General features: G+C 34.7%; 2 non-coding genes across 2 annotated transcripts; one reads left to right on the forward strand and one right to left on the reverse strand.

Annotated features, from left to right (window-relative positions):
* Positions 1–478: 478 nt before the first annotated feature.
* TRNAN-AUU (transfer RNA asparagine (anticodon AUU)) lies at positions 479–552 on the reverse strand. The gene has a single exon. It is a non-coding gene; the product is annotated as a tRNA-Asn (tRNA).
* A 12,543-nt stretch (positions 553–13,095) lies between these two features.
* TRNAN-AUU (transfer RNA asparagine (anticodon AUU)) lies at positions 13,096–13,169 on the forward strand. The gene has a single exon. It is a non-coding gene; the product is annotated as a tRNA-Asn (tRNA).

The raw sequence follows: 13,169 nt of genomic DNA on the forward strand, positions 1-13,169 counted from the left end.
CCTTGTTTTCACATTAAACAGACTTCCACATGAGAAAGCAGCAAGGAAGCAGTGGCGTTAATGTTTCCTGGTGTCAACTTGTATTATTTCAGTAGACATTGAAATGAGGATGCATCTTGCTGCCTTTCCAATGAAGCAAGTTTAATTTAGTAATAGGTGAAAAACCATCCTTACAAAGGTGTTAATCAGAGACTTGGCTTTGTGGACACTTTTCAGAGAACAAATTTGTTAGCATAAAAATAAAGCCAGAAAATGAAGAGCTGTTTAATCACTCGATTGGATTTTTCTGCCAGCATATTTTTTTTCTCTGCAACCCACTGCTAAATTGTGCTTCCTAGCTGTTTTTTTATAAAATCACTGAATCAAATCTAACTCTGATTACATCAGAGAAGGCCATGTACCCTACACCATAAGAGGGGGTTTGAAATTTTGACTTGTCTACTTAAATATCACCAAAATCTGATCACAAGTTTAATTAGGTCCCTGGGTGGGATTGAACCACCAACCTTTCGGTTAATAGCCGAACACACTAACCGATTGCGCCACAGAGACACTTTGCAAAAAGTGCCTACTGACAAAGGCTAATAAGCATACATCTAGAACGTTTCCTAGAAAAACATTAAAAAATCAATAATCTGGAGAGTTTTTGTAAGATGTTTCTTCCATCAACTAACGAATAAACACATTGGTACTTTCCCATGATGAGTGAGTGCTTCAGGATCTCTTGCACTTACATGTGCAGCAGAGTACTGCAATGGAAGCATGCTGGACCCATAACCCAGAGGTAGGCAGATTGAAACTATCCTTTGCTATATGCATTTTTTTTGTTAATTTAAGTAATCAAAACTGGGATTGATATTTTTGCTCTTTTATTTTTACTTAAAGTACAATAACTTTTACCATTTTAATTTGTTTTAATAGTATATTGACAGTATAGTTTTCTTTCAAAAATCCACTTAATTTTCTTTACCCTGTTATTAAAATGGTAATTGACAAAAAAAACTACATTGTCACCAGAAGAGCAATACAAAATGTACAAGTGATATATTAAAATCATCTTTCCAGCTTGAATTTCAATGATGCATTGGGGCAACAATTTTGTGAGAAACATCTTCACCCTTAAATAAAGATTTTCGTAATTCCTTACCTGTGTGCTAATTAGATATCACCTTGTTTTCACATTAAACAGACTTCCACATGAGAAAGCAGCAAGGATGCAGTGGCGTTAATGTTTCCTGGTGTCAACCTGTATTATTTCAGTAGACATTGAAATGAGGATGCATCTTGCTGCCTTTCCAATGAAGCAAGTTTAATTTAGTAATAGGTGAAAAACCATCCCTACAAAGGTGTTAATCAGAGACTTGGCTTTGTGGACACTTTTCAGAGAACAAATTTGTTAGCATAAAAATAAAGCAAGAAAATTAAGAGCTGTTTAATCACTCAATTGGATTTTTATGCCAGCATATTTTTTTTCTCTGCAAACCACTGCTAAATTGTGCTTCCTAGCTGTTTTTATAAAATCACTGAATCAAATCTAACTCTGATTACATCAGAGAAGGCCAGGTACCCTACACAATAAGAGGGGGTTTGAAATTTTGACTTGTCTACTTAAATATCACCAAAATCTGATAACAAGGTCAATTACGTCCCTGGGTGGGATTGAACCACCAACCTTTTGGTTAATAGCCGTACACACTAACTGATTGCGCCACAGAGACACTTTGCAAAAGTACATACTGACAAAGGCTAATAAGCATTCATCTAAAACGTTTCCTAGAAAAACTTAATAAAGTCAATAATCTGGAGAGTTTTTGTAAGATGTTTCTTCTATCAACCAACGAAGAAACACATTGGTACTTTCCCATGATGAGTGAGTGCTTCAGGATCTCTTGCACTTACATGTGCAGCAGAGTACAGCAATGGAAGCATGCTGGGCCCATAACCCAGAGGTAGGCAGATTGAAACTATCCTCTGCTATATGCATTTTTTTGTTTGTTAATTAAAGTATTCCAAAACTGGGATTGATATTTTGGCTCTTTTATTTTTACTTAAAGTACAATAACTTTTACCATTTTAATTTGTTTTAATAGTATATTGACAGTATTGTTTTCTTTCAAAAATCCACTTCATTTTCTTTACCCTATTATTAAAATGGTAATTGACAAAAACAAACTACATTGTCACCAGAAGAGCAATACAAACTGTACAAGTGATATATTAAAATCATCTTTCCAGCTTGAATTTCAATGATGCATTGGGGCAACGATTTTGTGAGAAACATCTTCACCCTTAAATAAAGATTTTCTTAATTCCTTACCTGTGTGCTAATTAGATATCACCTTGTTTTCACATTAAACAGACTTCCACATGAGAAAGCAGCAAGGATGCAGTGGCGTTAATGTTTCCTGGTGTCAACCTGTATTATTTCAGTAGACATTGAAATGAGGATGCATCTTGCTGCCTTTCCAATGAAGCAAGTTTAATTTAGTAATAGGTGAAAAACCATCCTTACAAAGGTGTTAATCAGAGACTTGGCTTTGTGGACACTTTTCAGAGAACAAATTTGTTAGCATAAAAATAAAGCCAGAAAATAAAGAGCTGTTTAATCACTCAATTGGATTTTTCTGCCAGCATATTTTTTTTCTCTGCAACCCACTGCTAAATTGTGCTTCCTAGCTTTTTTTATAAAATCACTGAATCAAATCTAACTCTGATAACATCAGAGAAGGCCAGGTACCCTACACAATAACAGGGGGTATTCGGTTAATAGCCAAACACACTAACCGATTGCGCCACAGAGACACTTTGCAAAAAGTGCCTACTGACAAAGGCTAATAAGCATACATCTGGAACGTTTCCTAGAAAAACATTAAAAAATCAATAATCTGGAGAGTTTTTGTAAGATGTTTCTTCCATCAACTAACGAATAAACACATTGGTACTTTCCCATGATGAGTGAGTGCTTCAGGATCTCTTGCACTTACATGTGCAGCAGAGTACTGCAATGGAAGCATGCTGGACCCATAACCCAGAGGTAGGCAGATTGAAACTATCCTTTGCTATATGCATTTTTTTTGTTAATTTAAGTAATCAAAACTGGGATTGATATTTTTGCTCTTTTATTTTTACTTAAAGTACAATAACTTTTACCATTTTAATTTGTTTTAATAGTATATTGACAGTATAGTTTTCTTTCAAAAATCCACTTAATTTTCTTTACCCTGTTATTAAAATGGTAATTGACAAAAAAAACTACATTGTCACCAGAAGAGCAATACAAAATGTACAAGTGATATATTAAAATCATCTTTCCAGCTTGAATTTCAATGATGCATTGGGGCAACAATTTTGTGAGAAACATCTTCACCCCTAAATAAAGATGTTTCTTCTATCAACCAACGAAGAAACACATTGGTACTTTCCCATGATGAGTGAGTGCTTCAGGATCTCTTGCACTTACATGTGCAGCAGAGTACAGCAATGGAAGCATGCTGGGCCCATAACCCAGAGGTAGGCAGATTGAAACTATCCTCTGCTATATGCATTTTTTTGTTTGTTAATTAAAGTATTCCAAAACTGGGATTGATATTTTGGCTCTTTTATTTTTACTTAAAGTACAATAACTTTTACCATTTTAATTTGTTTTAATAGTATATTGACAGTATTGTTTTCTTTCAAAAATCCACTTCATTTTCTTTACCCTATTATTAAAATGGTAATTGACAAAAACAAACTACATTGTCACCAGAAGAGCAATACAAACTGTACAAGTGATATATTAAAATCATCTTTCCAGCTTGAATTTCAATGATGCATTGGGGCAACGATTTTGTGAGAAACATCTTCACCCTTAAATAAAGATTTTCTTAATTCCTTACCTGTGTGCTAATTAGATATCACCTTGTTTTCACATTAAACAGACTTCCACATGAGAAAGCAGCAAGGATGCAGTGGCGTTAATGTTTCCTGGTGTCAACCTGTATTATTTCAGTAGACATTGAAATGAGGATGCATCTTGCTGCCTTTCCAATGAAGCAAGTTTAATTTAGTAATAGGTGAAAAACCATCCTTACAAAGGTGTTAATCAGAGACTTGGCTTTGTGGACACTTTTCAGAGAACAAATTTGTTAGCATAAAAATAAAGCCAGAAAATAAAGAGCTGTTTAATCACTCAATTGGATTTTTCTGCCAGCATATTTTTTTTCTCTGCAACCCACTGCTAAATTGTGCTTCCTAGCTTTTTTTATAAAATCACTGAATCAAATCTAACTCTGATAACATCAGAGAAGGCCAGGTACCCTACACAATAACAGGGGGTATGAAATTTGACTTGTCTACTTAAAGTTCACCAAAATCTGATAACAAGGTCAATTAGGTCCCTGGGTGGGATTGAACCACCAACCTTATGGTTAATAGCCGTACATACTAACTGATTGCGCCACAGAGACACTTTGCAAAAGTCCATACTGACAAAGGCTAATAAGCATTCATCTAAAACGTTTCCTAGAAAAACTTTAAAAAGTCAATAATCTGGAGAGTTTTTGTAAGATGTTTCTTCCATCAACCAACGAAGAAACACATTGGTACTTTCCCATGATGAGTGAGTGCTTCAGGATCTCTTGCACTTACATGTGCAGCAGAGTACTGCAATGGAAGCATGCTGGGCCCATAACCCAGAGGTAGGCAGATTGAAACTATCCTCTGCTATATGCATTTTTTTTTGTTAATTAAAGTAATCCAAAACTGGGATTGATATTTTGTCTCTTTTATTTTTACTTAAAGTACAATAACTTTTACCATTTTAATTTGTTTTAATAGTATATTGACAGTATTGTTTTCTTTCAAAAATCCACTTCATTTTCTTTACCCTGTTATTAAAATGGTAATTGACAAAAAAAACTACATTGTCACCAGAAGAGCAATACAAAATGTACAAGTGATATATTAAAATCATCTTTCCAGCTTGAATTTCAATGATGCATTGGGTCAACAATTTTGTGAGAAACATCTTCACCCTTAAATAAAGATTTTCTTAATTCCTTACCTGTGTGCTAATTAGATATCACCTTGTTTTCACATTAAACAGACTTCCACATGAGAAAGCAGCAAGGATGCAGTGGCGTTAATGTTTCCTGGTGTCAACCTGTATTATTTCAGTAGACATTGAAATGAGGATACATCTTGCTGCCTTTCCAATGAAGCAAGTTTAATTTAGTAATAGGTGAAAAACCATCCCTACAAAGGTGTTAATCAGAGACTTGGCTTTGTGGACACTTTTCAGAGAACAAATTTGTTAGCATAAAAAGAAAGCCAGAAAATGAAGAGCTGTTTAATCACGCAATTTGATTTTTTTGCCAGCATATTTCTCTTTCTCTGCAACCCACTGCTAAATTGTGCTTCCTAGATGTTTTTATAAAATCACTTAATCAAATCTAACTCTGATTACATCAGAGAAGGCCAGGTACCCTACACCATAACAGGGGGTATGAAATTTGACTTGTCTACTTAAAGATCACCAAAATCTGATAACAAGGTCAAGTACGTCCCTGGGTGGGATTGAACCACCAACCTTTTGGTTAATAGCCGTACACACTAACTGATTGCGCCACAGAGACACTTTGCAAAAGTACATACTGACAAATGCTAATAAGCATTCATCTAAAACGTTTCCTAGAAAAACTTAAAAAAGTCAATAATCTGGAGAGTTTTTGTAAGATGTTTCTTCTATCAACCAACGAAGAAACACATTGGTACTTTCCCATGATGAGTGAGTGCTTCAGGATCTCTTGCACTTACATGTGCAGCAGAGTACAGCAATGGAAGCATGCTGGGCCCATAACCCAGAGGTAGGCAGATTGAAACTATCCTCTGCTATATGCATTTTTTTGTTTGTTAATTAAAGTAATCCAAAACTGGGATTGATATTTTGGCTCTTTTATTTTTACTTAAAGTACAATAACTTTTACCATTTTAATTTGTTTTAATAGTATATTGACAGTATTGTTTTCTTTCAAAAATCCACTTAATTTTCTTTACCCTATTATTAAAATGGTAATTGACAAAAACAAACTACATTGTCACCAGAAGAGCAATACAAAATGTACAAGTGATATATTAAAATCATCTTTCCAGCTTGAATTTCAATGATGCATTGGGGCAACGATTTTGTGAGAAACATCTTCACCCTTAAATAAAGATTTTCTTAATTCCTTACCTGTGTGCTAATTAGATATCACCTTGTTTTCACATTAAACAGACTTCCACATGAGAAAGCAGCAAGGATGCAGTGGCGTTAATGTTTCCTGGTGTCAACCTGTATTATTTCAGTAGACATTGAAATGAGGATGCATCTTGCTGCCTTTCCAATGAAGCAAGTTTAATTTAGTAATAGGTGAAAAACCATCCTTACAAAGGTGTTAATCAGAGACTTGGCTTTGTGGACACTTTTCAGAGAACAAATTTGTTAGCATAAAAATAAAGCCAGAAAATAAAGAGCTGTTTAATCACTCAATTGGATTTTTCTGCCAGCATATTTTTTTTCTCTGCAAACCACTGCTAAATTGTGCTTCCTAGCTGTTTTTATAAAATCACTGAATCAAATCTAACTCTGATTACATCAGAGAAGGCCAGGTACCCTACACCGTAACAGGGGGTTTGAAATTTTGACTTGTCTACTTAAAGATCACCAAAATCTGATAACAAGGGAAATTAGGTCCCTGGGTGGGATTGAACCACCAACCTTTCGGTTAATAGCCAAACACACTAACCGATTGCGCCACAGAGACACTTTGCAAAAAGTGCCTACTGACAAAGGCTAATAAGCATACATCTGGAACGTTTCCTAGAAAAACATTAAAAAATCAATAATCTGGAGAGTTTTTGTAAGATGTTTCTTCCATCAACTAACGAATAAACACATTGGTACTTTCCCATGATGAGTGAGTGCTTCAGGATCTCTTGCACTTACATGTGCAGCAGAGTACTGCAATGGAAGCATGCTGGACCCATAACCCAGAGGTAGGCAGATTGAAACTATCCTTTGCTATATGCATTTTTTTTGTTAATTTAAGTAATCAAAACTGGGATTGATATTTTTGCTCTTTTATTTTTACTTTAAGTACAATAACTTTTACCATTTTAATTTGTTTTAATAGTATATTGACAGTATAGTTTTCTTTCAAAAATCCACTTAATTTTCTTTACCCTGTTATTAAAATGGTAATTGACAAAAAAAACTACATTGTCACCAGAAGAGCAATACAAAATGTACAAGTGATATATTAAAATCATCTTTCCAGCTTGAATTTCAATGATGCATTGGGGCAACAATTTTGTGAGAAACATCTTCACCCTTAAATAAAGATTTTCGTAATTCCTTACCTGTGTGCTAATTAGATATCACCTTGTTTTCACATTAAACAGACTTCCACATGAGAAAGCAGCAAGGATGCAGTGGCGTTAATGTTTCCTGGTGTCAACCTGTATTATTTCAGTAGACATTGAAATGAGGATGCATCTTGCTGCCTTTCCAATGAAGCAAGTTTAATTTAGTAATAGGTGAAAAACCATCCCTACAAAGGTGTTAATCAGAGACTTGGCTTTGTGGACACTTTTCAGAGAACAAATTTGTTAGCATAAAAATAAAGCAAGAAAATTAAGAGCTGTTTAATCACTCAATTGGATTTTCTGCCAGCATATTTTTTTTCTCTGCAAACCACTGCTAAATTGTGCTTCCTAGCTGTTTTTATAAAATCACTGAATCAAATCTAACTCTGATTACATCAGAGAAGGCCAGGTACCCTACACAATAAGAGGGGGTTTGAAATTTTGACTTGTCTTCTTAAATATCACCAAAATCTGATAACAAGGTCAATTACGTCCCTGGGTGGGATTGAACCACCAACCTTTTGGTTAATAGCCGTACACACTAACTGATTGCGCCACAGAGACACTTTGCAAACAGTACATACTGACAAAGGCTAATAAGCATTCATCTAAAACGTTTCCTAGAAAAACTTAATAAAGTCAATAATCTGGAGAGTTTTTGTAAGATGTTTCTTCTATCAACCAACGAAGAAACACATTGGTACTTTCCCATGATGAGTGAGTGCTTCAGGATCTCTTGCACTTACATGTGCAGCAGAGTACAGCAATGGAAGCATGCTGGGCCCATAACCCAGAGGTAGGCAGATTGAAACTATCCTCTGCTATATGCATTTTTTTGTTTGTTAATTAAAGTATTCCAAAACTGGGATTGATATTTTGGCTCTTTTATTTTTACTTTAAGTACAATAACTTTTACCATTTTAATTTGTTTTAATAGTATATTGACAGTATTGTTTTCTTTCAAAAATCCACTTCATTTTCTTTACCCTATTATTAAAATGGTAATTGACAAAAACAAACTACATTGTCACCAGAAGAGCAATACAAAATGTACAAGTGATATATTAAAATCATCTTTCCAGCTTGAATTTCAATGATGCATTGGGGCAACGATTTTGTGAGAAACATCTTCACCCTTAAATAAAGATTTTCTTAATTCCTTACCTGTGTGCTAATTAGATATCACCTTGATTTCATATTAAACAGACTTCCACATGAGAAAGCAGCAAGGATGCAGTGGCGTTAATGTTTCCTGGTGTCAACTTGTATTATTTCAGTAGACATTGAAATGAGGATGCATCTTGCTGCCTTTCCAATGAAGCAAGTTTAATTTAGTAATAGGTGAAAAACCATCCTTACAAAGGTGTTAATCAGAGACTTGGCTTTGTGGACACTTTTCAGAGAACAAATTTGTTAGCATAAAAATAAAGCCAGAAAATGAAGAGCTGTTTAATCACTCAATTGGATTTTTCTGCCAGCATATTTTTTTTCTCTGCAACCCACTGCTAAATTGTGCTTCCTAGCTGTTTTTATAAAATCACTGAATCAAATCTAACTCTGATTACATCAGAGAAGGCCAGGTACCCTACACCGTAACAGGGGGTTTGAAATTTTGACTTGTCTACTTAAAGATCACCAAAATCTGATAACAAGGGAAATTAGGTCCCTGGGTGGGATTGAACCACCAACCTTTCGGTTAATAGCCAAACACACTAACCGATTGCGCCACAGAGACACTTTGCAAAAAGTGCCTACTGACAAAGGCTAATAAGCATACATCTGGAACGTTTCCTAGAAAAACATTAAAAAATCAATAATCTGGAGAGTTTTTGTAAGATGTTTCTTCCATCAACTAACGAATAAACACATTGGTACTTTCCCATGATGAGTGAGTGCTTCAGGATCTCTTGCACTTACATGTGCAGCAGAGTACTGCAATGGAAGCATGCTGGACCCATAACCCAGAGGTAGGCAGATTGAAACTATCCTTTGCTATATGCATTTTTTTTGTTAATTTAAGTAATCAAAACTGGGATTGATATTTTTGCTCTTTTATTTTTACTTTAAGTACAATAACTTTTACCATTTTAATTTGTTTTAATAGTATATTGACAGTATAGTTTTCTTTCAAAAATCAACTTAATTTTCTTTACCCTGTTATTAAAATGGTAATTGACAAAAAAAACTACATTGTCACCAGAAGAGCAATACAAAATGTACAAGTGATATATTAAAATCATCTTTCCAGCTTGAATTTCAATGATGCATTGGGGCAACAATTTTGTGAGAAACATCTTCACCCTTAAATAAAGATTTTCGTAATTCCTTACCTGTGTGCTAATTAGATATCACCTTGTTTTCACATTAAACAGACTTCCACATGAGAAAGCAGCAAGGATGCAGTGGCGTTAATGTTTCCTGGTGTCAACCTGTATTATTTCAGTAGACATTGAAATGAGGATGCATCTTGCTGCCTTTCCAATGAAGCAAGTTTAATTTAGTAATAGGTGAAAAACCATCCCTACAAAGGTGTTAATCAGAGACTTGGCTTTGTGGACACTTTTCAGAGAACAAATTTGTTAGCATAAAAATAAAGCAAGAAAATTAAGAGCTGTTTAATCACTCAATTGGATTTTCTGCCAGCATATTTTTTTTCTCTGCAAACCACTGCTAAATTGTGCTTCCTAGCTGTTTTTATAAAATCACTGAATCAAATCTAACTCTGATTACATCAGAGAAGGCCAGGTACCCTACACAATAAGAGGGGGTTTGAAATTTTGACTTGTCTTCTTAAATATCACCAAAATCTGATAACAAGGTCAATTACGTCCCTGGGTGGGATTGAACCACCAACCTTTTGGTTAATAGCCGTACACACTAACTGATTGCGCCACAGAGACACTTTGCAAACAGTACATACTGACAAAGGCTAATAAGCATTCATCTAAAACGTTTCCTAGAAAAACTTAATAAAGTCAATAATCTGGAGAGTTTTTGTAAGATGTTTCTTCTATCAACCAACGAAGAAACACATTGGTACTTTCCCATGATGAGTGAGTGCTTCAGGATCTCTTGCACTTACATGTGCAGCAGAGTACAGCAATGGAAGCATGCTGGGCCCATAACCCAGAGGTAGGCAGATTGAAACTATCCTCTGCTATATGCATTTTTTTGTTTGTTAATTAAAGTATTCCAAAACTGGGATTGATATTTTGGCTCTTTTATTTTTACTTTAAGTACAATAACTTTTACCATTTTAATTTGTTTTAATAGTATATTGACAGTATTGTTTTCTTTCAAAAATCCACTTCATTTTCTTTACCCTATTATTAAAATGGTAATTGACAAAAACAAACTACATTGTCACCAGAAGAGCAATACAAAATGTACAAGTGATATATTAAAATCATCTTTCCAGCTTGAATTTCAATGATGCATTGGGGCAACGATTTTGTGAGAAACATCTTCACCCTTAAATAAAGATTTTCTTAATTCCTTACCTGTGTGCTAATTAGATATCACCTTGTTTTCACATTAAACAGACTTCCACATGAGAAAGCAGCAAGGATGCAGTGGCGTTAATGTTTCCTGGTGTCAACCTGTATTATTTCAGTAGACATTGAAATGAGGATGCATCTTGCTGCCTTTCCAATGAAGCAAGTTTAATTTAGTAATAGGTGAAAAACCATCCTTACAAAGGTGTTAATCAGAGACTTGGCTTTGTGGACACTTTTCAGAGAACAAATTTGTTAGCATAAAAATAAAGCCAGAAAATAAAGAGCTGTTTAATCACTCAATTGGATTTTTCTGCCAGCATATTTTTTTTCTCTGCAACCCACTGCTAAATTGTGCTTCCTAGCTTTTTTTATAAAATCACTGAATCAAATCTAACTCTGATAACATCAGAGAAGGCCAGGTACCCTACACAATAACAGGGGGTATGAAATTTGACTTGTCTACTTAAAGATCACCAAAATCTGACCACAAGGTCAATTACGTCCCTGGGTGGGATTGAACCACTAACCTTTTGGTTAATAGCCGTACACACTAACTGATTGCGCCACAGAGACACTTTGCAAAAGTATATACTGACAAATGCTGATAAGCATTCATCTAAAACGTTTCCTAGAAAAACTTAAAAAAGTCAATGATCTGGAGAGTTTTTTTAAGATGTTTCTTCTATCAACCAACGAAGAAACACATTGGTACTTTCCCATGATGAGTGAGTGCTTCAGGATCTCTTGCACGTACGTGTGCAGCAGAGTACAGCAATGGAAGCATGCTGGGCCCATAACCCAGAGGTAGGCAGATTGAAACTATCCTCTGCTATATGCATTTTTTTTTGTTAATTAAAGTAATCCAAAACTGGGATTGATATTTTGGCTCTTTTATTTTTACTTAAAGTACAATAACTCTTACCATTTTAATTTGTTTTAATAGTATATTGACAGTATTGTTTTCTTTCAAAAATCCACTTCATTTTCTTTACCCTATTATTAAAATGGTAATTGACAAAAACAAACTACATTGTCACCAGAAGAGCAATACAAAATGTACAAGTGATATATTAAAATCATCTTTCCAGCTTGAATTTCAATGATGCATTGGGGCAACGATTTTGTGAGAAACATCTTCACCCTTAAATAAAGATTTTCTTAATTCCTTACCTGTGTGCTAATTAGATTTCACCTTGTTTTCACATTAAACAGACTTCCACATGAGAAAGCAGCAAGGATGCAGTGGCGTTAATGTTTCCTGGTGTCAACCTGTATTATTTCAGTAGACATTGAAATGAGGATGCATCTTGCTGCCTTTCCAATGAAGCAAGTTTAATTTAGTAATAGGTGAAAAACCATCCCTACAAAGGTGTTAATCAGAGACTTTACTTTGTGGACACTTTTCAGAGAACAAATTTGTTAGCATAAAAATAAAGCCAGAAAATGAAGAGCTGTTTAATCACTCAATTGGATTTTTCTGCCAGCATATTTCTTTTTCTCTACAACCCACTGCTAAATTGTGCTTCCTAGCTTTTTTTATAAAATCACTGAATCAAATCTAACTCTGATAACATCAGAGAAGGCCAGGTACCCTACACAATAACAGGGGGTATGAAATTTGACTTGTCTACTTAAAGATCACCACTACTTGAAGATGTTTCTCACAAAATTGTTGCCCCAATGCATCATTGAAATTCAAGCTGGAAAGATGATTTTAATATATCACTTGTACATTTTGTATTGCTCTTCTGGTGACAATGTAGTTTTTTTTGTCAATTACCATTTTAATAACAGGGTAAAGAAAATTAAGTGGATTTTTGAAAGAAAACTATACTGTCAATATACTATTAAAACAAATTAAAATGGTAAAAGTTATTGTACTTTAAGTAAAAATAAAAGAGCAAAAATATCAATCCCAGTTTTGATTACTTAAATTAACAAAAAAATGCATATAGCAAAGGATAGTTTCAATCTGCCTACCTCTGGGTTATGGGTCCAGCATGCTTCCATTGCAGTACTCTGCTGCACATGTAAGTGCAAGAGATCCTGAAGCACTCACTCATCATGGGAAAGTACCAATGTGTTTATTCGTTAGTTGATGGAAGAAACATCTTACAAAAACTCTCCAGATTATTGATTTTTTAATGTTTTTCTAGGAAACGTTCTAGATGTATGCTTATTAGCCTTTGTCAGTAGGCACTTTTCGCAAAGTGTCTCTGTGGCGCAATCGGTTAGTGTGTTCGGCTATTAACCGAAAGGTTGGTGGTTCAATCCCACCCAGGGACC

The sequence above is a fragment of the Pseudophryne corroboree genome, unplaced genomic scaffold (genome assembly GCF_028390025.1).
Source record: "Pseudophryne corroboree isolate aPseCor3 unplaced genomic scaffold, aPseCor3.hap2 scaffold_500, whole genome shotgun sequence".
Lineage (NCBI taxonomy): Eukaryota > Metazoa > Chordata > Amphibia > Anura > Myobatrachidae > Pseudophryne > Pseudophryne corroboree.